Genomic DNA, 24098 nt, shown 5'->3' with positions numbered 1-24098 from the left:
ATCATATGAAGCCCCCAGGCCAATATACTATATGGAAGGCTATATGGGGGCCATTATACTATTAGAAGGGCTATGTGGGGCCAATTATACTTTGTGGAGGCCATCGTAATATTTGGAGGACTATATGTGGCCATTATACAGTTTGTAGTGTTATGTTTTGGCAATTATACTGTTTGCAGGGCTTGGTGGGAACCATTATTCTGGTTGCAGGGCTATGTGGGAGTCCATTATACTGTTTGCAGGGCTATGTGAGGGTCCATTATATTGTTTGCAGGGCTATGTGGGGGTCCATGATACTGTTTTCAGAGCTTTGTGGGGGCCATTATAGTGTTTGGATGGTTATGATGGGGACCTTTTTACTGCTTGGAGGGCTAGTGTGGCCATTATACTATATGTGAGCAATTATACAGTGTGATGGTTTGTGTGGGGTCTATCATACTGTGTGGGTGGCTGTGTGTGGGCTATTATGCAGTTTGGCAGGCTGTGTTGGGGCCATTATACTGTTTGGAGTGCTAGTGGGGCCATTAAGTGTGGAGGGTTGTGTTGGGGCCATCATACTGTGAAGAGGGTTGTGTTGGGGCCATTATACTGTATAGAGGGCGGTGTTAGGGTTACTGTGAAGACACGGGGTCTTTCATGGGAAGAATACTACTCAGACAACACAGGGTGATGACAAAGAGTGTGGCAATAATTTATTGAACCACCAGCAATCAATAACATATAGAACAGTCCCAGCAAATACACGAGATGGTGCAAGAGTCGTGAGATATGTGGCCAGGTGAGCTGATTGTCCCAACCTGGATTCTTTAAATCGTATCTGAGCGTTCAGCAATAGTCAGTGGAGCAGTACTGTATCTTTCCAGCCAGGGCTGTGGTCCCTTAGGCTGTCATTCTGCAGTGCCTCTCTGAACAGACGCAGAAACCCCCTTTTTATAGTTCACATTTGTCCGTTCAAGCCATCATTCATAGGTCAGGGATCATGATCTTAAGGCCCCATCACACTTAGCGACGCTGCAACGATCCCGACAACTATACGACCTGTCAGGGATCGTTGCTGCGTCGCTATGTGGTCGCTGATGAGCTGTCAAACAGGCAGGCTCACCAACGATCAGGGGAGCAGCGACATCGTGGAAAGAATCTTTCCATGATGTCCTGCTCCTGGTTACGAGCCTGCTGAAGCAGGAGCAGGCTGGTAACTATGGTAAACATCGGGTTACTAGGAGCACACGCGCTCCTAGTAACCCGTTGTTTATCATGGTTACCACTCTGCTACTGTGAGCGGGAGGTTACCGCTCACTTTAGCAAGCTCGTAACCATGATAAACAACGGGTTACTAGGTGCGCGTGTGCCCCTAGTAACCCGATGTTTACCATAGTTACCAGCCTGATCGCTGCTCCCGCTGGTCACACACAGCGAGGTGTGCAGACCAGCGGGAGAGCAACGACCAAAAAATGGTCCAGGACACTTTGCAGCGATCAGCAACCTCACAGCAGGGGCCTGATCTTTGCAAAGTGTCACACATAGCGACATCGCTGGTGAGGTCGCTGTTGCGTCACCAAAACCGTGACACAGCAGCGATTTCGCTAGCGATCTCGCTATGTGAGACGGGGGCTTTAGTTTACAATGCTCAAGTTTCCACAGCTCATCCCCAAATGTTGACTGGCAGCAACACTACAATAGTATTTAACTTCTCTAGAAAACATCCATTGTTCAACAACCCTGAGTCGCTGTATTCCAAAACTGTCAGATAACAGTCATTCATCAATTACCAAATATCAACTCAAGTGATCAACATTCAGGATTTTTCAAACAATAGTCTGTGTTGAAGAACCAAAGAAGAACACAAGTTCAGAAGTCAACATAAAAATGTGGTATGTATGTTTGGCATAATTAAGAAGAAAAACTGTGTCGTCACAGTTTCATTTGTGGCATCATACTGTGTTGGGGTCACCATACTTTGCTGGGGCGTACAGTAGAGTCATCATACTGTGCGTGTGGAGGGTACTGTGGAGGAATTCATTGTGGGGGTATCATACTGTGGTTTGGGGGGCACTTTTGTTGGCAACATACTTTATGGGGGCAATGAGAGGGGAATCTAGGGGCTTTAATAGTAGAAAAATTACTTTGTAAGGGCTGCAAATTTGTGAGATATGCTCTACTTTGACCCCGCCGAATATTAATTTTTTTAGGTGGGGGGGGGGCAATTATAACTTCTGCTATGAGGCTCAATGACTTCTATGCATGTCCCTGGTTACCGGATCGAGTCCCGAAACCAAGCCATGAGATGCAGAAAAGATGATTTTCATCATTTCAACTTGTATTCATAAATTATGATGGATCCTGCAGAAACAAAGCAGCCAAACGCCATCATGTCACAAGCATATTTGACTGTTGGCATCATGTTCTTTTGCTGGAATGCAGTGTTAGCTATGTGCCAGATGTTACAGAACTCGTGTTCCTCAAAAGCTTCACAATTGTCTCATCGATCTACAGAAGTGATGTTTAGCTTCAACAGGTCAGGCAATAATCATGGCTGCGTGTAGCTATTTATATGCAACCCAATTGTCAATGCAATTAGGTTTACTGGTTGATTTAGTAGCTATAGGGCAAATCATTTAGTATGGCCAAAAAGCATTTTTCCTTCAATCAATTAAATCATAATCTAAAAACAGTATATTGTGGTTTCTTGAGTTATCTTTGTCTGCTATTAAAAAAGTACTTTTATAGTCTGAAACATTCAACATAAAAGAAACTGCAAACGGTGCAAATACGTTTTCACAGCACTATATGTTTCTTTCTAGGTTTCCACTTCTCATTGCAAGTATACAGTTCAAAAATACAAAATAGGAAAATAGGGGGTCACATAAATCTTTTTATCTAAAAAAGTCTTAATCTTCACTCATCTAAGGATTTCTTTATCTCTGTACAAATCACAGTTGGGACCAAAGACCTAAGAAAAAGAAACCTTATAAAGAGTCAGACTGAAGCACATATAGAGGGAACCTTTGATATAGAGAAGATTGTAATCCCACTGAGAATGTTACATCTCCTCCGTGAGAGATGTGGTTAAGTAAGATCCTAATGATTTTTTGCAGAGATATGACACACTCATGGATGAAAAAAAAACGCAGCTGTGAAGCGTTCACTTGCTTACGCTCCTTCTTACCAGAAGACTTTCTTGTCTTACTTTTTTACAACAAAGTCTTTTGCATCTATATAATTGAATGAATAAACATAAAAGCAATTTAAAGCGTGCTGTGTACAGATTGTCTGATCTGTAAAGCAGTCATGTTTCCAAAATTTTTTTAACTTTGAAATAGTAAATCAAAAGTTTATAGTCAGTTATTATTAGCTGTAAACTTTGTGGTTAAAGAAGTCAAGTTAAAAATGCAAAAGTTTTTTTTTTTTGCTTTTTAATATTAAAAAAATCTTGTTAGTCTTTTTAGAATATGTATGCATCTGTACCTATTGCATATATCTGATGGCTGTTGTGAGTTTTATTATACTAGCAGATGTGGCAGGAGCAGCGTTTGTCGTGTAAAGTCTTTTCTAGAGCGCCCTTCTAATCAATGCAAACAGGGAAATAACACAATGTATAAAAAATATCATTTAAAAGCTTGTTGTGAATATTTACTGAGTATATGGACTTCTGTTCAGAGCACGAGTGCAAAAAAAAAAGGTAATTTAAAGGGGTACTCTGGGGAGATAAAAAATTATTCTAATGGCCCAGCCTTCATAAACAATAAAAATAACATGAACAGTGCTGTTTCTATCCCTCTGAGTACCTGTAATTCTGTGTGATACAGTAGCTGGTCCTAACTGCTCTCCCTCCCTTTTGGGACGTTAAGTCATAGATCAGGAGTCCTTGCCTGCTCCCAGCTTGTAGTAGCAGCATCAAGTTCCCTTATAATGTCCCCTTCACTGCAGTCCAAGGTGAGGGGCATTATCAGGAGCCTGGCTGCTGCTACTACGGTAGAAGCTGGGAGCAGGCCATGCCCTCCGTAACTCCCCTTCACCTCGGACTGCAGTGAAGGAGACATTATCAGGGGTCTGGCTGCTAATTTATTGTGGGAGCAAGCCACGCCCCACACCTCATACTGCAGTGAAGGAGACATCAGGGGGCTGGCTGCTAATTGAAGTCGGAAGCAAGTCACTCCTCCTCACCTTAAACTGCAGTGAAGGAAACATCAGGGGTTGGCTGCTGCTACTAGAATCAGGGAGCAGGCCACGCCTCCTGATCTGGGACGTAACATCCCATTAGAGAGAGGGAGCAGTGAGGAGCAGCTCCAGTGTCACACGGAATTACAGATACTCAGAGGGTTACAAACAGCACTGTTCATGTTATCTTTATTGTTTTTGTAAGTTGTTCCATTAGAATAATTTTTTATCTCCCCGCATTACCCCTTTATATATACAATGCATCATTTTCCCTTTGGTAGTGAAAGTGACAAGCCACTGAACAGAACATAATATCTTTAATGCTACCTTATAAACAGGGCTGTGGAGTTCGTAAGCCAAACCTCCGACTCCGACTCCTGAATTTCCATGCCACCAACTCCGACTCCACGACTCCGACTCCCTCAAACACGGCTCATATTTAGGTGATAAATTTACTGTAGCACAGATTAATCTCGGCTAAAAGTCTAGCCCCTTAGATCAGGAATAGGACAGACATTTATAGGACATGTCATAACTTTCCCAAATTCTTATGAAAAAATATTCCCCACAAACTGCATTAAACTTCTGTACCCAGTTTATTATATATTTTAGGAGTCGAAGTCGGTCCATTTTATACCGACTCCAACTCCACCAAAATGGGCTCCGACTTTATAAACTAATAAAGCAATGTTGTCTGTGGTTTGAAGGTTGTCATACAAATTGTTCGCCAATCCCGCCAATGTTGGTGAGACTTGCTTGTCTTCTAGTAACTATAGGGTTGCACCATTTCTCCCGTAATGACAGATGCTGGGAAAAGAAGTGCTGGGCATCTCCTTTATTTTCATTGGAAATAAGTAGCCACCAGATGTTGGCAGGACCAGAGGGCAACTAGCAGGGAATGTTCACCAGGTGATAGGGAGGCACCAACAAGCCGCTCGACTTCTGCCAGTTTATTGAGCAAAATTATTTTTTGTCCAGGGTATATGAAAGCCAATGGCTTACTCTCCTCTTTTTGTTAAGAACACATGCATGCTCAGATGCATATGAATGTGTATAGGAGGGTCTGGAGTAGAAATCATTTGAAAATCAAATTTGCCAGCTTTGTTGAATTTTCCCCAATTTACGCAGATATCAATACTGGAGGGAGGGAAGAGAGAGAGGAAAACGACCACAAGAATGATACATTTTCTTTCAATATGATTTGTCAAATTTCATTCTGGAATTCAGTGGAATCCTACTGTGTTGTACAGTCTTCCAGTCCTGTGCCTGACAGAGCTCCATTGGGACCCGCTGATGTCTGATGACCCAGTGGTGCACTGACATCCAATGTACAAGGTATAATCTGCTTGATAAACTGGGATGTGATGTTATAGCTGTTGGAAATTATGGGGGAAGTCCACTCGGCTGTGGAAAATGACATTGGTCGCTCTCTGATGCTTCAAAAGTGTGGGAAGTGGTGTTAGGCTTTTTTTTTTTGCAAATCGCGAGTTGGATCTCAAAGTGTTTGAGTTCATGTGGAAACTCGAATTTCAGGCACTTAACTCAAACTCGATCAGCTGCGGATCGATCCACTCATTTCTAGTCTAGTGGAATAGCTGTTGGCTGATTGAGCCGCCAGCTATCTAAAATATATGACAACTTTCACATTTTATATCTATTTTTCTGCATATAGTTTACAAATCCTGCCTACCATTACGTTTGCCAAAGGGCATTTCTGCAGTTTGTATAATTTCCTCATCCATCTCATATAGAATCTTATATTCTAATTGGCTACTTAATAAATTGGCTTTGGAAACTTTCTAAATGTGATTCAACTGGAGACTAGGACGAATATGAGAGGATTAGACTCTGTTTAATTTTCCTTTAATTGCAGTAATGTTTTTTTTTGTTTTATTATTATTTTTATTCATTTGCATTGGTCCAACAGTCTGTCAGCCTTTATCAGTACATTTAATAAGCAATTATACTCATATATACATATATATACACTACCGTTCAAATATTTGGGGTCACCCAGACAATTTTGTGTTTTTCATACTTTTATTTATCAAATGAGTTGCAAAATGATTAGAAAATATAGTCCAGACATTGACAAGGTTAGAAATAATGATTTTTATTTGAAAGAATAATTTTCTCCTTCACACTTTGCTTTCGTCAAACAATGCTCCCTTTGCAGCAATTCCAGCATTGCAGACCTTTGGCATTCTAGCTGTTAATTTGCTGAGGTAATCTTGAGAAATTTCACCCCATGCTTCCTGAAGCCCCTCTCACAAGTTGGATTGGCTTGATGGGCACTTTTTGCGCACCATACGGTCAAGCTGCTCCCATAACAGCTCAATGGGGTTGAGATCTGGAGACTGCTTTGGCCACTGCATTACAGAAAGAATACCAGCTGCCTGCTTCTCCCCTAAATAGTTCATGCATAATTTGGAGGTGTGCTTTGGGTCATTGTCCAGTTGTAGGATGAAATTGGCTCCAATCAAGCGCTGTCCACAGGGTATGGCATGGCGTTGCAAAATGTAGTGATGGCCTTCCTTATTCAAAATCCCATTTACCTTGTACAAATCTCCCACTTTACCAGCACCAAAGCAACCCCAGACCTTCACATTACCTCCTCCATGCTTGACAGATGGCGTCAGGCACTCTTCCAGCATCTTTTCAGTTGTTCTGCATCTCACAAATGTCCTTCTGTGTGATCCAAACACCTCAAACTTTGATTAGTCTGTCCATAAAAGTTTTTTCCAATCTTCCTCTGTCCAATGTCTGTGTTCTTTTGCCCATATTAATCTTTTCCTTTTATTAGCCCGTCTCAGATATGGCTTTTTCTTTGCCACTTTGCCCTGAAGGCCAGCATCCCGGAGTCACCTCTTCACTGTAGACGTTGACACTGGCGTTTTGCGTGTACTATTTAATGAAGCTGCCAGTTGAGGAGCTGTGAGGCATCGATTTCTCAAACTAGAGACTCTAATATACTTGTCTTGTTGCTCAGTTGTGCAATGGGGCCTCCCACTTCTCTTTCTACTCTGGTTAGAGCCTGTTTGTGCTCTCCTCTGAAGGGAGAAGTACACACCGTGGTAGGAAATCTTCAGTTTCTTGGCAGTTTCTCCTGTGGAATAGCCTTCATTTCTAAGAACAAGAATAGACTGGCGAGTTTTACATGAAAGTTCTCTTTTTCTGGCTATTTTGAGAGTTTCATAGAACAAACAAATGTAATACTCCAGATTCTCAACTAGCTCAAAGGAAGGTAAATTTTATAGCTTCTCAAATCAGCCCAACCGTTTTCAGCTGGGCTAACATACTTGTGCAAGGGTTTTCTAGGGTTTTCTAAACATCCATTAGCCTTCTTACACAGTTAGCAAACACAATGTACCATTAAAACACTGGAGTGGTGGTTGTTGGAAATGGACCTCTATACATGTATGTAGATATTGCAGTAAAAACTAGTGTTGAGCCACCCCCGTAGTGTTCGGGTTCGGTTCGGTTCGTCGAACACCGGGATGTTCGAGGAACTGTTCGTCGAACTGTTCGTCGAACACCTTAGAACACCGTCGAACACCGTTAAAACCAATGGCAGGCAAACAAAAACACATAGAAACACATAGAAAACACCTGCAAAGGTGTCCAAAAGCTGACAAACTGCTCAGAAGACACTCTCTTTAAAAAAGCCGGCCGGCAAATTCAGCAGCGGCATACACCGGTACCCGACAATTTAGACAAGAAGGAATAGAGCATCACACATAGATTAGATAGATAGAAACATGTCAGTCACACATATAAGAAGCACAGTGACAGTGTTGGTTACTGCACTTGTCATTTAGTGTAAAGGATTTATTAAAAAAAATATTAGTGTTTTCATGCACCGTCTCTTTAAAAAAGCCGGCCGGCAATTCAGCATCTGTACCCGACAATTTAGAACAGAAAGAATAGAGCTTCACACATAGATTAGATAGATAGAAACATGTCAGTCACATATATAATAAGTACAGTGATAGTGTTGCTTACTGTACTTGTCATTTAGTGTAAAGGATTTATTTAAAAAAATAATAGTGTTTTCATGCACTGTCTCTTTAAAAAAGCCGGCCGGCAATTCAGCAGCGGTACCCGACAATTTAGAACAGAAAGATAGAGCATCACACATAGATTAGATAGATAGAAACATGTCAGTCACATATATATGAAGTACAGTGATAGTGTTGGTTACTGTACTTGTCATTTAGTATTAAAATAAAGGATTTATTATTAAAAAAATTGGCGTGGGGTTCCCCTTAATTTTAGGCTCTAGCGGAGGTTAAGCAGACGGCTGGGGCAGATGTTTGAAGCCTGGGAAGGGGGTAATACCCACGGAGCTTCCCAGGCTACTAATATCAGCCCCCAGCTGAATACATAGCCTTTACTAGCTATTAAAATGGGGGACCCCCCCAAAAAAATGACGTGGGGTCCCCCTAATTTAATAGCTAGCAAAGGCTAGGCAGACAGCTGGGGGCTGATATTAATAGCCCAGGAAGGGAGCCATGAATATTGGCCCCCTCCCAGGCTAGAAACACCAGCCGTCAGCCGCCCCAGAAATGGCGCATTCATAGGATGCGCCAATTCTGGCACTTAGCCTCGCTCTTCCACGCTGCCCTGGTGCGGTGGCAGGGGGTAATAGGGTTGGGGTTGATGTCAGCTTATAATGCCAGCTGACATCAAGCCCAGGTTAGTAATGGAGAGGCGTCTATAAGACACCCCCATTACTAACCCCATAGTCAAAGTTAAAAAAAACACAAACACCCAGAATAAAGTCCTTTAATTGAAATAAAGACACAATCCTTTATTGTTCTAAATTAAACCATACTTACCATCACGCCCATTCCAGCTGAAGCCAACGATCTCCTGCAATAAAAGAAAAATAATAAAGCAACCTCATCCTTACCTTTCCATGGTTCCCACGACAGCTTCAGCTCTGCTACATCGAGATGACAGGCTGGACCGCAGCAGAACGCTGCCATCCAGCCTGTCATCCCGCAGACACTGAGAAGCGCAGGCTTGCTTGCGCTGCTCAGCGTCTCTCTGTGACGACATCCAGATGAGCCGAGTTCATGTCCAATGAACTCGGCTCACCTCATGCACGTCACTGACAGCGTGGGAAAATTCTCACGCTGAAGCGCTGATTGCAGGAGAATTTTCCCACGCTGTCAGTGACGTGCAGGAGGTGAGCTGAGTTCATTGGACATGAGCTCACCTCATGCACATCACTGACAGCGTGGGAGAATTCTCCTGCACTCAGCACTTCAGCGTGAGAATTTTCCCACGCTGTCACTGACGTGCATGAGGTGAGCCGAGTTCATTGGACATGACCTCGGCTCATCTGGATGCCGTCACAGCGAGACAGTGAGGAGCGCAAGCATGCCTGCGCTTCTCAGTGTCTGCGGGATGACAGACTGGATGGCAGCGTTCTGCTGCGGTCCAGCCAGTCATCTCGATGTAGCAGAGCTGAAGCTGTCGTGGGAACCATGGAAAGGTAAGGATGAGGTTGGTTTATTATTTTTCTTTTATTGCAGGAGATCGTTGGCTTCAGCTGGAATGGGTGTGATGGTAAGTATGGTTTAATTTAGAACAATAAAGAATTGTGTCTTTATTTCAATTAAAGGACTTTATTCTGGGTGTTGTGTTTTTTTTAAATACTTTACTAGAAATTCATGGCGGTCATGTCTAATACTGGCGTGACCCCATGAATTTTGGGCTTGGGGCCAGCTGATAATACCAAGCTGGCCCTAACCCCTTTATTACCCAGTGAGCCACCGCACCAGGGCCCTGGATGAGTTGGGTACAGCGCCAGAAGATGGCGCTTCTATGAACGCGCCATTTTCCGGGGTGGCTGCGGACTGCAATTTGTAGCGGGGGGGCCCCAGAAAGCTTGGGCCTCCCTGCGCTGCAGATTCCAGCCCCCAGCTGCCTAGTTGTACCTGGCTGGACACAAAAATAGGGCGAAGCCCCACGTACTTTTTTTTTAATTATTTCATGAAATTCATGAAATAATTAAGAAAAAAAGGGCTTCCCTATATTGTTGTGTCCGGCCAGGTACAAATAGGCAGCTGGTGGATGGGGGCAGCCCGTTCCTGCCTGCTGTACCTGGCTGGACACAAATATAGTGCGAAGCCCCACTTCAATTTTTTTAAATTATTTCAGGAAATTCATGAAATAATTTAAAAAAAATTGACGTGGGGCTTCGCACTATATTTGTGTCCAGCCAGGTACAGCAGGCAGGAACGGGCTGCCCCCAACCACCAGCTGCCTATTTGTACCTGGCCGGACACAACAATATAGGGAAGCCCTTTTTTTCTTAATTATTTCATGAAATAATTTAAAGAAAATTGACGTGGGGCTTCGCCCTGTTTTTGTGTCCAGCCAGGTACAACTAGGCAGCTGGGGGCTGGAATCCGCAGCGCAGGGAGGCCCAAGCTTTCTGGGCCACCCCCGCTGCAAATTGCAGTCCGCAGCCACCCCGGAAAATGGCGCGTTCATAGAAGCGCCATCTTCTGGCGCTGTACCCAACTCATCCAGGGCCCTGATGCGGTGGCTCACTGGGTAATAAAGGGGTTAGGGCCAGCTTGGCATTATCAGCTGGCCCTAAGCCCGAAATTCATGGGGTCACGCCAATATTAGACATGACCACCATGAATTTCTAGTAAAGTATTTAAAAAAAACACAACACCCAGAAAAAAGTCCTTTAATTGAAATAAACACACAATTCTTTATTGTTCTAAATTAAACCATACTTACCATCACGCCCATTCCAGCTGAAGCCAACGATCTCCTGAAATAAAAGAAAAATAATAAAGCAACATCATCCTTACCTTTCCATGGTTCCCATGACAGCTTCAGCTCTGCTACATCGAGATGACAGGCTGGACCGCAGCAGAACGCTGCCATCCAGCCTCTCATCCCGCAGACACTGAGAAGCGCAGGCTTGCTTGCGCTCCACAGTGTCTCTCTGCGAGGGCATCCAGATGAGCCGAGTTAATGTCCAATGAACTCGGCTCACCTCATGCACGTCACTGACAGCGTGGGAAAATTCTCCTGCACTCAGCGCTTCAGCGTGGGAGAATTCTCACACTGAAGCGCTGAGTGCAGGAGAATTCTCCCACGCTGTCAGTGACGTGCAGGAGGTGAGCTGAGTTCATTGGACATGAGCTCACCTTATGCACGTCACTGACAGCGTGGGAAAATTCTCCTGCACTCAGCGCTTCAGCGTGGGAGAATTCTCACGCTGAAGCGCTGAGTGCAGGAGAATTCTCCCACGCTGTCAGTGATGTGCAGGAGGTGAGCTGAGTTAATTGGACATGAGCTCACCTTATGCACGTCACTGACAGTGTGGGAGAATTCTCCTGCACTCACCGCTTCAGCGTGAGAATTTTCCCACGCTGTCAGTGACGTGCATGAGGTGAGCCGAGTTCATTGGACATGAACTCGGCTCATCTGGATGTCGTCACAGAGAGACGCTGAGCAGCGCAAGCAAGCCTGCGCTTCTCAGTGTCTGCGGGATGAGAGGCTGGATGGCAGCGTTCTGCTGCGGTCCAGCCTGTCATCTCGATGTAGCAGAGCTGAACCTGTCGTGGGAACCATGGAAAGGTAAGGATGAGGTTGCTTTATTATTTTTCTTTTATTGCAGGAGATCGTTGGCTTCAGCTGGAATGGGCGTGACGGTAAGTATGGTTTAATTTAGAACAATAAAGGATTGTGTCTTTATTTCAATTAAAGGACTTTATTCTGGGTGTTTGTGTTTTTTTTAACTTTGACTATGGGGTTAGTAATGGGGGTGTCTTATAGACGCCTCTCCATTACTAACCTGGGCTTGATGTCAGCTGGCATTATAAGCTGACATCAACCCCAACCCTATTACCCCCTGCCACCGCACCAGGGCAGCGTGGAAGAGCGAGGCTAAGTGCCAGAATTGGCGCATCCTATGAATGCGCCATTTCTGGGGCGGCTGACGGCTGGTGTTTCTAGCCTGGGAGGGGGCCAATATTCATGGCTCCCTTCCTGGGCTATTAATATCAGCCCCCAGCTGTCTGCCTAGCCTTTGCTAGCTATTAAATTAGGGGGGACCCCACGTCATTTTTTTTGGGGTGTCCCCCATTTTAATAGCTAGTAAAGGCTATGTATTCAGCTGGGGGCTGATATTAGTAGCCTGGGAAGCTCCGTGGGTATTACCCCCTTCCCAGGCTTCAAACATCTGCCCCAGCCGTCTGCTTAACCTCCGCTAGAGCCTAAAATTAAGGGGAACCCCACGCCAATTTTTTTAATAATAAATCCTTTATTTTAATACTAAATGACAAGTACAGTAACCAACACTATCACTGTACTTCATATATATGTGACTGACATGTTTCTATCTATCTAATCTATGTGTGAAGCTCTATTCTGTCTGTTATAAATTGTCGGGTACCGCTGCTGAATTGCCGGCCGGCTTTTTTAAAGAGACGGTGCATGAAAACACTATTATTTTTTTTGATAAATCCTTTACGCTAAATGACAAGTACAGTAAGCAACACTGTCACTGTACTTCGTATATATGTGGCTGACATGTTTCTATCTATCTAATCTATGTGTGAAGCTCTATTCTGTCTGTTATAAATTGTCGGGTACCGCTGCTGAATTGCCGGCCGGCTTTTTTAAAGAGACGGTGCATGAAAACACTATTATTTTTTTTGATAAATCCTTTACGCTAAATGACAAGTACAGTAAGCAGCACTTTCACTGTACTTCGTATATATGTGGCTGACATGTTTCTATCTATCTAATCTATGTGTGAAGCTCTATTCTTTCTGTTCTAAATTGTCGGGTACAGGTGTATGCCGCTGCTGAATTGCCGGCTTTTCATGTTTCACTGTTGGCACTGTTCCCATCGATTTGGGCAATCACTGTAATGCCACAACCACCATGGCTGTGGCATTACAGTGAGTGGCAGACAATCCCTGCATGATTGGTGCTCTAAATAGCGCCAGACATGCAGGACACGCTTTTGGTGCACGAACAGTTATCGAACATAACCTCGAACAGCCGAATTTTTTGCAAATCGTTCGGGTTCGTCGAACAACTCGAACACCGCCCAAAACAGCTCGAATTTGAGATTGGCGAACAGTTCTAGTCGAACACCGCTCATCTCTAGTAAAAACAAGACGTTTGCAGCTAGAATAGTCATTTACCACATTAACAATGTATAAAGTGTATTTCTGATTCATTTAATGTTAGCTTCATTGTAAAAAACATGTGCCTTTCTTTCAAAAATAATGAAATTTCTAAATGATCCCAAACTTTTGAACGGCAGTGTGTGTATGTACATATATATATATATATATTTTTTTTTTTTCTGATCTGTATCTTTGAAATCAATGAGTGAAGGATTTAATAAAAACTGGTCTGAGGCAACAGTTTTATTTAGTTTTTATCAGTTGCACAAAAAAATATATTTCCTAAAAACAAAAGTGTAAGTCCAGTCATAATTTTTTGTACACCACATAAAAATAATGTTTCAAATTCACAGTGTGATGGTTTTACAGCCCCTAAAAGGGTTTTCAAGTTTCTTCAACCCATAGGCTTGAACTCCTGAGCCCAGTAATTGGTGGTCAGTGGTCACATGCTTTGTAGTTGTGACTTCTCCACTGCAGCCTAAATTGTGAAAAAATTTCGCAACTTTTCAAAGTGTTTTATGAAAACTGATTAAACTACTTTGATGAAGCAGCACCTAAGTTCTAAGAAAAGATGTTACAGCATTATTATTCCACGTGTAATGCAAACTTTTCCTACATCAGAATGCTAAGAGAGCAAACATGGCTTTTTTAAATTCTATGTGAGATACTAAAAAAACACAGTGATAAGGTGATGTGCAAGGTTACTGGAACCACAGTATTGTTGGGTGCCATGTTTTTGTATTCACATATCTTGTAATTAGATTTGAAGTGGTCTGATAAGGTGACATCTTACTTCATCATGCTACAAGTTCTAAAATCTTCAATGTCTAGTAACACTTACAGAATATGTTGTAATGGGTTAGGAATCATATGCCATCGACACATTAACTTTAAACTTTTAAAGGGAATCTGGCAGCAGGTTTTTGCTAGCTCATCTGAGAGCAGCATAATATAAGAAAACAGACCCTCATTCCTGCGATGTGTCACTTTGTTTACAGGGTGAAGCAGTTGTTGTTATACATCCATAGATGTAGCAAAGCTCAGAAAGCTGACCCTGCTCACCCACACCGCTTTAATTATACACTGCTCAAAAAAATAAAGGGAACATTCAAATAACACATCCTAGATCTGAATGAATGAAATATTCTCATTGAATACTTTGTTCTGTACAAAGTTGAATGTGCTGACAACAAAATCACACAAAAATCATCAATGGAAATCAAATTTATTAACCAATGGAGGCCTGGATTTGGAGTCACCCCCAAAATTAAAGTGGAAAAACACACTACAGGCTGATCCAAGTTTGATGTAATGTCCTTAAAACAAGTCAAAATGAGGCTCAGTATTGTGTGTGGCCTCCACGTGCCTGTATGACCTCCCTACAATGCCTGGGCATGCTCCTGATGAGGTTGCGGATGGTCTTCTGTGGGATCTCCTGCCAGACCTGGACTAAAGAATCCACCAACTCCTGGACAGTCTGTGGTGCAACGTGACGTTAGTGGATGGAGCGAGACATGATGCCCCAGATGTGCTCAATCGGATTCAGGTCTGGGGAACGGACGGCCAGTCCATAGCTTCAATGCCTTCATCTTGCAGGAACTGCTGACACACTCCAGCCACATGAGGTCTGGCATTGTCCTGCATTAGGAGGAACCCAGGGCCAACCGCACCAGCATTTGGTCTCACAAGGGGTCTGAGGATCTCATCTCGGTACCTAATGGCAGTCAGCCTACCTCTGGCGAGCACATGGAGGGCTGTGCAGCCCTCCAAAGAAATGCCACCCCACACCATTACTGACCCACTGCCAAACCGGTCATGCTGAAGGATGTTGCAGGCAGCAGATCGCTCTCCACGGCGTCTCCAGACTCTGTCACGTCTGTCACATGTGCTCAGTGTGAACCTGCTTTCATCTGTGAAGAGCACAGGGCGCCAGTGGCGACTTTGCCAATCCTGGTGTTCTGTGGCAAATGCAAAACGTCCTGCACGGTGTTGGTCTGTGAGCACAACCCCCATCTGTGGACGTCGGGCCCTCATACCACCCTCATGGAGTCGGTTTCTAACCGTTTGTGCAGACACATGCACATTTGTGGCCTGCTGGAGGTCATTTTGCAGGGCTCTGGCAGTGCTCCTCCTGTTCCTCTTTGCACAAAGGCGGAGGTAGCGGTCCTGCAGCTGGGTTGTTGCACTCCTACGGCCCCCTCCACGTCTCCTGGTGTACTGGCCTGTCTCCTGGTAGCACCTCCAGCCTCTGGACACTACGCTGACAGACACAGCAAACCTTCTTGCCACAGCTCGCATTGATATGCCATCCTGGATGAGCTGCACTACCTGAGCAACTTCTGTGGGTTGTAGAGTCCGTCTCATGCTACCACGAGTGTGAAAGCACAACCAGCATTCAAAAGTGCCCAAAACATCAGCCAGAATGCATGGTGGTCTGTGGTCCCCACCTGCAGAACCACTCCTTTATTGAGGGTGTCTTGATAATTGCCAATAATTTCCATCTACTGTCTATTCCATTTGCACAACAGCATGTGAAATTGATTGATCAAGAGAATGTCATAAGTGTGCAAAGCAGTCATCAAAGCAAAAGGTGGCTACTTTGAAGAACCTATAATATAAGACATATTTTCAGTTGTTTCACACTTTTTTGTTAAGTATATAATTCCACATGTGTTAATTCATAGTTTTGATGCCTTCAGTGTGAATGTACAATTTTCATAATCATGAAAATACAGAAAAATCTTTAAATGAGAAGGTGTGTCCAAATTTTTGGTCTGTACTGTATATATAAGTTCAAATCACTCCCCTTTTGCCACATTCGAAATAAAACAATAATAGTAATAAAAAATACATGTTTGGTATTGCTGCATTCAGAATCACACGATCTATCAAAATATAAAGTAAATTAATCCGATTGGTAAACGGCGTAATGAGAAAAAAAATTCAAAACATCAGAATTATGTTTTTTTGTTTGCCTCAAGTTTGCTATAAAATGCAATAACAGGCGATCAAAATATTGTACCTATCTTAAATGGTATAAATAAAAACGTCAGTTTGGCGCGCAAAAAATAAGCCATCACTCGGCCCCAGATCCCGAAAAATAGAGACGCTACTGGTCTCGGAAACTGGCCCCATTTTTTTTTCTTACAAATTTTAGACTTTTTTTTCACCCCTTAAATAAAAAATAGCCTATACATGTTTGGTGTCTACGAACTCGTAATGACCTGAAGAATCATAAGGCCAGGTCAGATTTAGCATTTAGTGAACATGGGAAATAAAATAAAAACAATTGTAAAATTCCACTTTTTTTTGCAATTTCACCACACTTGGAATTTTGTTCCCATTTTCCAGTACACGATATGGTATAACCAATGGTGTCGTTCAAAAGTACAACTCGTCCCTAACATGGCCATATTGATGGGAAAATAAAAAAGTTATGGCTCTGGTAAGAAGGGGAACAAAAAATGTACATGCAAAAAACAGAACATGGCCCCTCCAAGTCTGCTAACTCCCCTCTTTCCCTCTTTACTGATCATTTGGCTTATTCCTGCATTACATCACAGCATTTCATGCCACTAAACTGTTTCTATCTTGTAAAACTCAAATTTTTATGCACCATTTGTCATATGCAAATTAACTCGAGCTAGTACGTCAGTGCATCGCTTTCCTTTGACTCCCGAAGGGGTAAAGTTCATAACCTCCCATGACATGTGCTTTCGGTAAGGTGGCTGGACAGCACTCCCGGGACATGCGCTTTCAGTAAGGTGGCTGGACAGCACTCCTGGGACATGTGCTTTCAGTAAGGTGGCTAGACAGCACTCCCGGGACATGTGCTTTCAGTAAGGTGGCTGGACAGCACTCCCGGGACATGTGCTTTCAGTACGGTGGCTGGACAGCACTCCCGGGACATGTGCTTTCAGTAAGGTGGCTGGACAGCACTCCCGGGACATGTGCTTTCAGTAAGGTGGCTGGACAGCACTCCCGGGACATGTGCTTTCAGTAAGGTGGCTGGACAGCACTCCCGGGACATGTGCTTTCAGTAAGGTGGCTGGACAGCACTCCCGGGATATGTGCTTTCAGTGCGGTGGCTGGACAGCATTCCCGGGACATGTGCTTTCAGTAAGGTGGCTGGACAGCACTCCCGGGACATGTGCTTTCAGTACGGTGGCTGGACAGCACTCCCGGGACATGTGCTTTCAGTAAGGTGGCTGGACAGCACTCCCAGGACATGTGCTTTCAGTAAGGTGGCTGGACAGCACTCCCGGGACATGTGCTTTCAGTAAGGTGGCTGGACAGCACTCCCGGGACATGTGCTTTCAGTAAGGTGGCTGGACAGCACTCCCGGGACATGTGCTTTCAGTACGGTGGCTGGACAGCACTCCCAGGACATGTGCTTTCAGTAAGGTGGCTGGACAGCACTCCCGAGACATGTGCTTTCAGTAAGGTGGCTGGATAGCACTGTAACACTATAGCAGCTTAATCTTGCAGATTAATCCTATACCTGTAGGTTAATACGAGTTTGAGGACGTGAAAAGTTCCCTTTAAGTGGTGAAAAAAAATCAATTTCCATATTTCTCCCCTTTTCAGTGTTCTTTGTATGATAATTATTTTTAGATTTTATTAGGTTGAACAATTATGCACACAGTAATACCAAATATTTTATCTTTTCTTTATTTTCATTACGTTTCAAGAAAAAGGAGGGCAATTTAAGCTTTACTATACTGTATATACAGTACAGATCAAAAGTTTGGACACACCTTCTCATTTAACGATTTTCATGACTATGAAAAGTGTACATTCACACTGAAGGCATCAAAACTATGAATTAACACATGTGGAATTATATACTTAACAAAAAAGTGTGAAACTACTGAAAATATGTCTTATATTCTAGATTCTTCAAAGTAGCCACCTTTTGCTTTGATGACTGCTTTGCACACTCTTGGCATTCTCTTGATGAACTTCAAGAGGTAGTCACCGGAAATGGTCTGCCAACAACCTTAAAGGAGTTCCCAGAGATGCTTAGCACTTGTTGGCCCTTTTGCCTTCACTCTGCGGTCCAGCTCACCCCAAACCATCTCGATTGGGTTCAGGTCTGGTGACCGTGGAGGCCAGGTCATCTGGTGCAGCACCACTCTCCTTCTTGATCAAATAGCCCTTACACAGTCTGGAGGTGTGTTTGGGGTCATTGTCCTGTTGAAAAATAAATGATGGTCCAACTAAACGCAAACCGGATGGAATAGCATGCCGCTGCAAGATGCTGTGGTAGCTTTGCTGGTTCAGTATGCCTTCAATTTTGAATAAATCCCCAACAGTGTCACCAGCAAAGCACCCCCACACCATCACACCTCCTCCTCCGTGCTTCACGGTGGAAACCAGGCGTGTAGAGTCTATCCGTTCACCTTTTCTGCGTCGCACAAAGACACGGTGGTTGGAACCAAAGATCTCAAATTTGGACTCATCAGACCAAAGCACAGATTTCCACTGGTCTAATGTCCATTCCTTGTGTTCATTAGCCCAAACAAGTGTCTTCTGCTTGTTGCCTGTCCTTAGCAGTGGTTTCCTAGCAGCTATTTTACCATTAAGGCCTGCTGCACAAAGTCTCCTCTTAACAGTTGTTGAAGAGATGTGTCTGCTGCTAGAACTCTGTGTGGCATTGACCTAGTCTCTAATCTGAGCTGCTGTTAACCTGCGATTTCTGAGGCTGGTGACTCGGATAAACTTATCCTCAGAAGCAGATGTCACTCTTGGTCTTCCTTTCCTGGGGCGGTCCTCATGTGAGCCAGTTTCTTTGTAGCGCTTGATGGTTTTTGCAACTGCACTTGGGACACTTTCAAAGTTTTCCCAATTTTTCAGACTGACTGACCTTCATTTCTTAGTAGGACTATCAGCTGTGTATCCACCAGACTTCTGCACAACACAACTCATGGTCCCAACCCCATTTATAAGGCAAGAAATCCCACTTATTAAACCTGACAGGGCACACCTGTGAAGTGAAAACCTTTTCCGGTGACTACCTCTTGAAGCTCATCAAGAGAATGCCAAGAGTGTGCAAAGCAGTCATCAAAGCAAAAAGTGGCTACTTTGAAGAACCTAGAATATAAGACATATTTTCAGTTGTTTCACACTTTTTTGTTAAGTATATAATTCCACATGTGTTAATTCATAGTTTTGATGCCTTCAGTGTGAATGTACAATTTTCATAGACATGAAAATACAGAAAAATCTTTAAATGAGAAGGTGTGTCCAAACTTTTGGTCTATACTGTATATATTTATTAATTAAAAAAAATATATATATATTTTTTTCCACTTTTAACCTCATCATGAACTTGCCAGCTTTAAATTTGCGCTTTTGTTTTTTCCTCCCCTTGTTCCAAGAGCCATAACTTTTTTTTTTCCTCATAGGCGTATGAAGGCTTGGTTTTTGCGAGATGAGTTTTTCTTTTGAATGACAGTATTAATTTTATCATGTGATGTGAGAAAAAAATTCCAAGTGAGCTGAAGTTGCAATAAAAAGTGCAATTCCATAATTGTTTTTTCTTTTTTTCTTTACCATGTTCACTATATACTAAAACTGACCTGCCTTTATGATTCTGCAGGTCAGTACGAGTAAACAGATACCAAACAAGTATAGTTTGTTTTTAATTTAAGTGGTGAAAAAAACTTCCAAAATTTTTAAGAAAAAACATTTTGTTTGTGTCGTCATTTTGCAAGACCCCTAACGTTTACATTTTTCGGGATCTGCGGCTAGGGCTTATTTTTTTTGTGCGCCGAGCTGACGTTTTAATTGATACCATTTTGGGGTAGACAGGATGTATTGATCACCTCTTATTGCATTTTATTGCAATGTTGCGGCAACCAAAAAAAGTAATTTGTCCATTTCCATTACTTTTTCTCATTACACCGTTTACTGATCGGATTAATCTATTTTATATTTTAATAGATCGGACATTGCTGAACTCAGGGATACCAAATATGTGTATTTTTTTTCATTGTTTTATTTTTAGTGGAGTAGAAGGGGCGATTTGAACTTTTATATTTTTCTATTTTGTTTTTTATTTCTTACTTTATTTAGTAGCCTCCTTAGGAGACTTGAAGCTGCGATCATCCGATCGCTTGTGCTATATATAGCAGGGCTTCAGCTGTAAGAAGTTACTGTAGCACTGATTGCACCATTGAATGTTAAAGGGAACCTGTCACATGAAAAACAGCTATTAACCTGTAGATGTGGGGGTAATCTGCAGATTAATAGTGTTCTAAATCTGCCCGAACCCGACACTTAGAGCCCCTCTGCCAAGAGGAAATTAACATTATTCATCCTGGCAGTGTTTGGGTTTCAGTCACGGTGGCAGTACCGGCGCAGGTTCAGTCACTGCTCTGTGCATAGAGAGCGGCAGCTGTAACACCCCCCCCCCACTTACTGACAGCAGAATCAGTATTGGAGCCGGTTGTCAGTCAGTCTCGGAGCAGCGGTTACACTTTCTATACACAGAGCAGTTACTGAACCCGCGCCTGAAACCTGAACACTGTAAGAAAGACTTGGCACTCGCTTCTTCAAAGAGACTGAATTATTTTGTTGTTCATAAAAATTCCAGATCTAATAAAGACGTTTTGGTCAGTAAGACCTTTATCAGTCATCTGGGAGTTTATTACACTGCAGCAGGCAGCACTGAAAAGGTGTTTGTGGTATCCACCACTCAGACTAGTGCCACCGTGAAACATGTGGGGCGGGGATTCGAGCACCCGTGATACATGGTGCATACCCGAGTACACGATGCAAACTCAAGTAGCGAGCACTTGCGGTCAAGACTGATGACAACTTATTCAATATGATGACCTAATGTTATCAAATTCTGTGTCGTACCTCTGGGTTCAAAATGTTCACTATACCCCTTGATAAAATCTTTGAGGGGTCTAGTTTCCAAAATAGGGTCACTTGTGGGGGTTTTCCACTGTTTAGGCGCATCAGGGGCTTTCCAAACGCAACATGGCGTCTGCTAATTATTCAAGCAAATTTTACATTCAAAAAGTCAAGTGGTGCTCCTTCCCTTCCAAACCTTGCAGTGTGCCCAAACAGTGGTTTTCCCCCACATACAGTGCTGGCCAAAAGTATTGGCACCCCTGCAATTCTGTCAGATAATACTCAGTTTCTTCCTGAACATGATTGCAATCACAAATTCTTTGGTATTATTCTCTTCATTTAATTTGTCTTCAATGAAAAAAACACAAAAAGAATTGTCCTAAAGCCAAATTGGATATAATTCCACACCAAACCTAAAAAAGGGGGTGGACAAAAGTATTGGCACCCTTTGAAAAATCATGTGATGCTTCTCTAATTCGTGTAATTAACAGCACCTGTAACTTACCTGTGGCACCTAACAGGTGTTGGCAATAACTAAATCACACTTTCAGCCAGTTAGCATGGATTAAAGTTGACTCAACCTCTGTCCTGTGTCCTTGTGTTTACCACATGGAGCATGGAGAAAAGAAAGAAGACCAAAGAACTGTCTGAGGACTTGAGAAACCAAATTGTGAGGAAGCATGAGCAATCTCAAGGCTACAAGTCCATCTCCAAAGACCTGAATGTTCCTGTGTCTTCCGTGCGCAGTGTCATCAAGAAGTTTAAAGCCCATGGCACTGTGGCTAACCTCCCTAGATGTGGACGGAAAAGAAAAATTGACGAGAGATTTCAACGCAAGATTGTGCGGATGGTGGATAAAGAACTCGACTAACATCCAAACAAGTTCAAGCTGCCCTGCAGTCCGAGGGTACAACAGTGTCAAACCGTACTGTCCGTCGGCGTCTGAATGAAAAGGGACTGTATGGTAGGATATCCAGGAAGACCCCACTTCTTACCCCGAGACATAAAAAAGCCAGGCTGGAGTTTGCCAAAACTTACCTGAGAGCCTAAAACGTTTTGGAAGAATGTTCTCTGGTCAGATGAGACAAAAGTAGAGCTTTTTGGGAAAAAGCATCAACATAGAGTGTACAGGAAAAAAAAGAGGCATTCAAAGAAAAGAACACGGTCCCTACAGTCAAACATGACGGAGGTTCCCTGATGTTTTGGGGTTGCTTTGCTGCCTTTGGCACTGGACTGCTTGACCGTGTGCATGGCATTATGAAGTCTGAAGACTACCAACAAATTTTGCAGCATAATGTAGGGCCCAGTGTGAGAAAGCTGGGTCTCCCTCAGAGGTGATTGGTCTTCCAGCAGGACAATGACCCAAAACACACTTCCAAAAGCACTATTAAATGGTTTGAGAGAAAGCACTGGAGACTTCTAAGGTGGCCAGCAATGAGTCCAGACCTAAATCCCATAGAACACCTGTGGAGAGATCTCAAAATGGCAGTTTGGAGAAAGCACCCTTCAAATATCAGGGACCTGGAGCAGTTTGTCAAAGAAGAATGGTCTACAATTCCAGCAGAGCATTATAAGAAACTCATTGATGGTTACCTGAAGCGGTTGTTCGCAGTTATTTTGGTTAAAGGTTGTGCAACCAAGTATTAGGCTGAGGGTGCCAATACTTTTGTCCGGCCCTTTTTTGGAGTTTTGTGTGAAATGATCAATGATTTCATTTTTGCTTCATTCTCTTTTGTGTTTTTTCCTTGCAAGCAAATTAAATGAAGATAATAATACCAAAGAATTTGTGATTGCAATCATTTTCAGGAAGAAACTGAGTATTATCTGACAGAATTGCAGGTGTTCCAATACTTTTGGCCACCACTGTATGGGGTATCTGCATGCTCAGGAGGAATTGCACAACAAATTTTGTGGTTCATTTTTTCCTGATACCCTTACGAAAATAAAAAAAATTGGGGTCTAAAGTAACATTTTTGTGAAAAAAAATAAATGTTAATTGTTTTCTTCCACATTCCAAAAATTCCTGTGAAGCACCTGAAGGGTTAATAAAGTTCTTGAATGTGGTTTTGAGCACCTTGAGGGGTGCAGTTTTTAGAATGGTGTCATTTTTGGATATTTTCTGTCATAAAGGCCCCTCAAAGTCACTTCAAATGTGATGTGATGTCTCTAAAAAATGGTTTTATAAATTTTGTTGGAAAAATGAAAAATCGCTGGTCAACTTTTAACCCTTAACTTCCTAACAAAAAAAAATTTTGGTTCCAAAATTGTGCTGATGTAAAGTAGACATGTGGGAAATGTTATTTATTAAGTATTTTGTGTGACATATCTCTCTGATTTAAGGGCATGGAAATTCAAAGGGGCCCACCGTGGTATTAACCTGTTCCACTGTGGGCCAGTCCGAACATGCTGCTTTGATCTGTCTGGTGAGATCCAGGCACCATCTTGGTCTGTCGGTTGTGGTCCTGGAAGATAAAGGTTGAGAAGCCCTGCTATAGATTTTAAAGGGGCTGTCCAGTCTAGAATGACAAGTCTGCAGACTTATGAATCCCCCCAGCACGCACACTATGATTCGCCGATTTCTGAGCCGGGACCGGAGGGTACATATGCGTTATACATACTCCCGGCCAGAGTCCGTCCAGTCACTTGTATTGAGCGAGGCTGCACACAGTCTAGTGACATGGCCGTCCAGTGGGCGTATGGAGCGAGATCGCACCCACTAGTAGTCGGGCTCTGGCCGAGAGTATGTATTACACAAACATCACCGCCGTTCCCAGCTTAGATGCCAGCTAATCCTCGCAGCGCTCAGGGCGTATGCTGGGGGCGTTCATTAATCTGCAGTCACACAGAGAAACTGCGGAATCATCATCTTAGACCGGACAACCACTTTAAATCACATTAATTGTA

The 24098-nt window shown here is 43.1% G+C and overlaps 1 protein-coding gene across 2 annotated transcripts in view; it reads left to right on the top strand.

Annotated features, from left to right (window-relative positions):
• The window catches only part of GABRB2 (gamma-aminobutyric acid type A receptor subunit beta2), a 444575-nt gene that overhangs the window by 142495 nt on the left and 277982 nt on the right, over nucleotides 1-24098 (top strand). The gene's annotated exons all lie outside the window — the stretch shown is intronic.

This window comes from Phyllobates terribilis, unplaced genomic scaffold (assembly GCF_046119375.1).
Source record: "Phyllobates terribilis strain yellow unplaced genomic scaffold, ASM4611937v1 Scaffold_10__3_contigs__length_209671492, whole genome shotgun sequence".
Taxonomy (NCBI): Eukaryota; Metazoa; Chordata; class Amphibia; order Anura; family Dendrobatidae; genus Phyllobates; species Phyllobates terribilis.
This window is presented reverse-complemented; position numbering and strand designations above follow the sequence as displayed.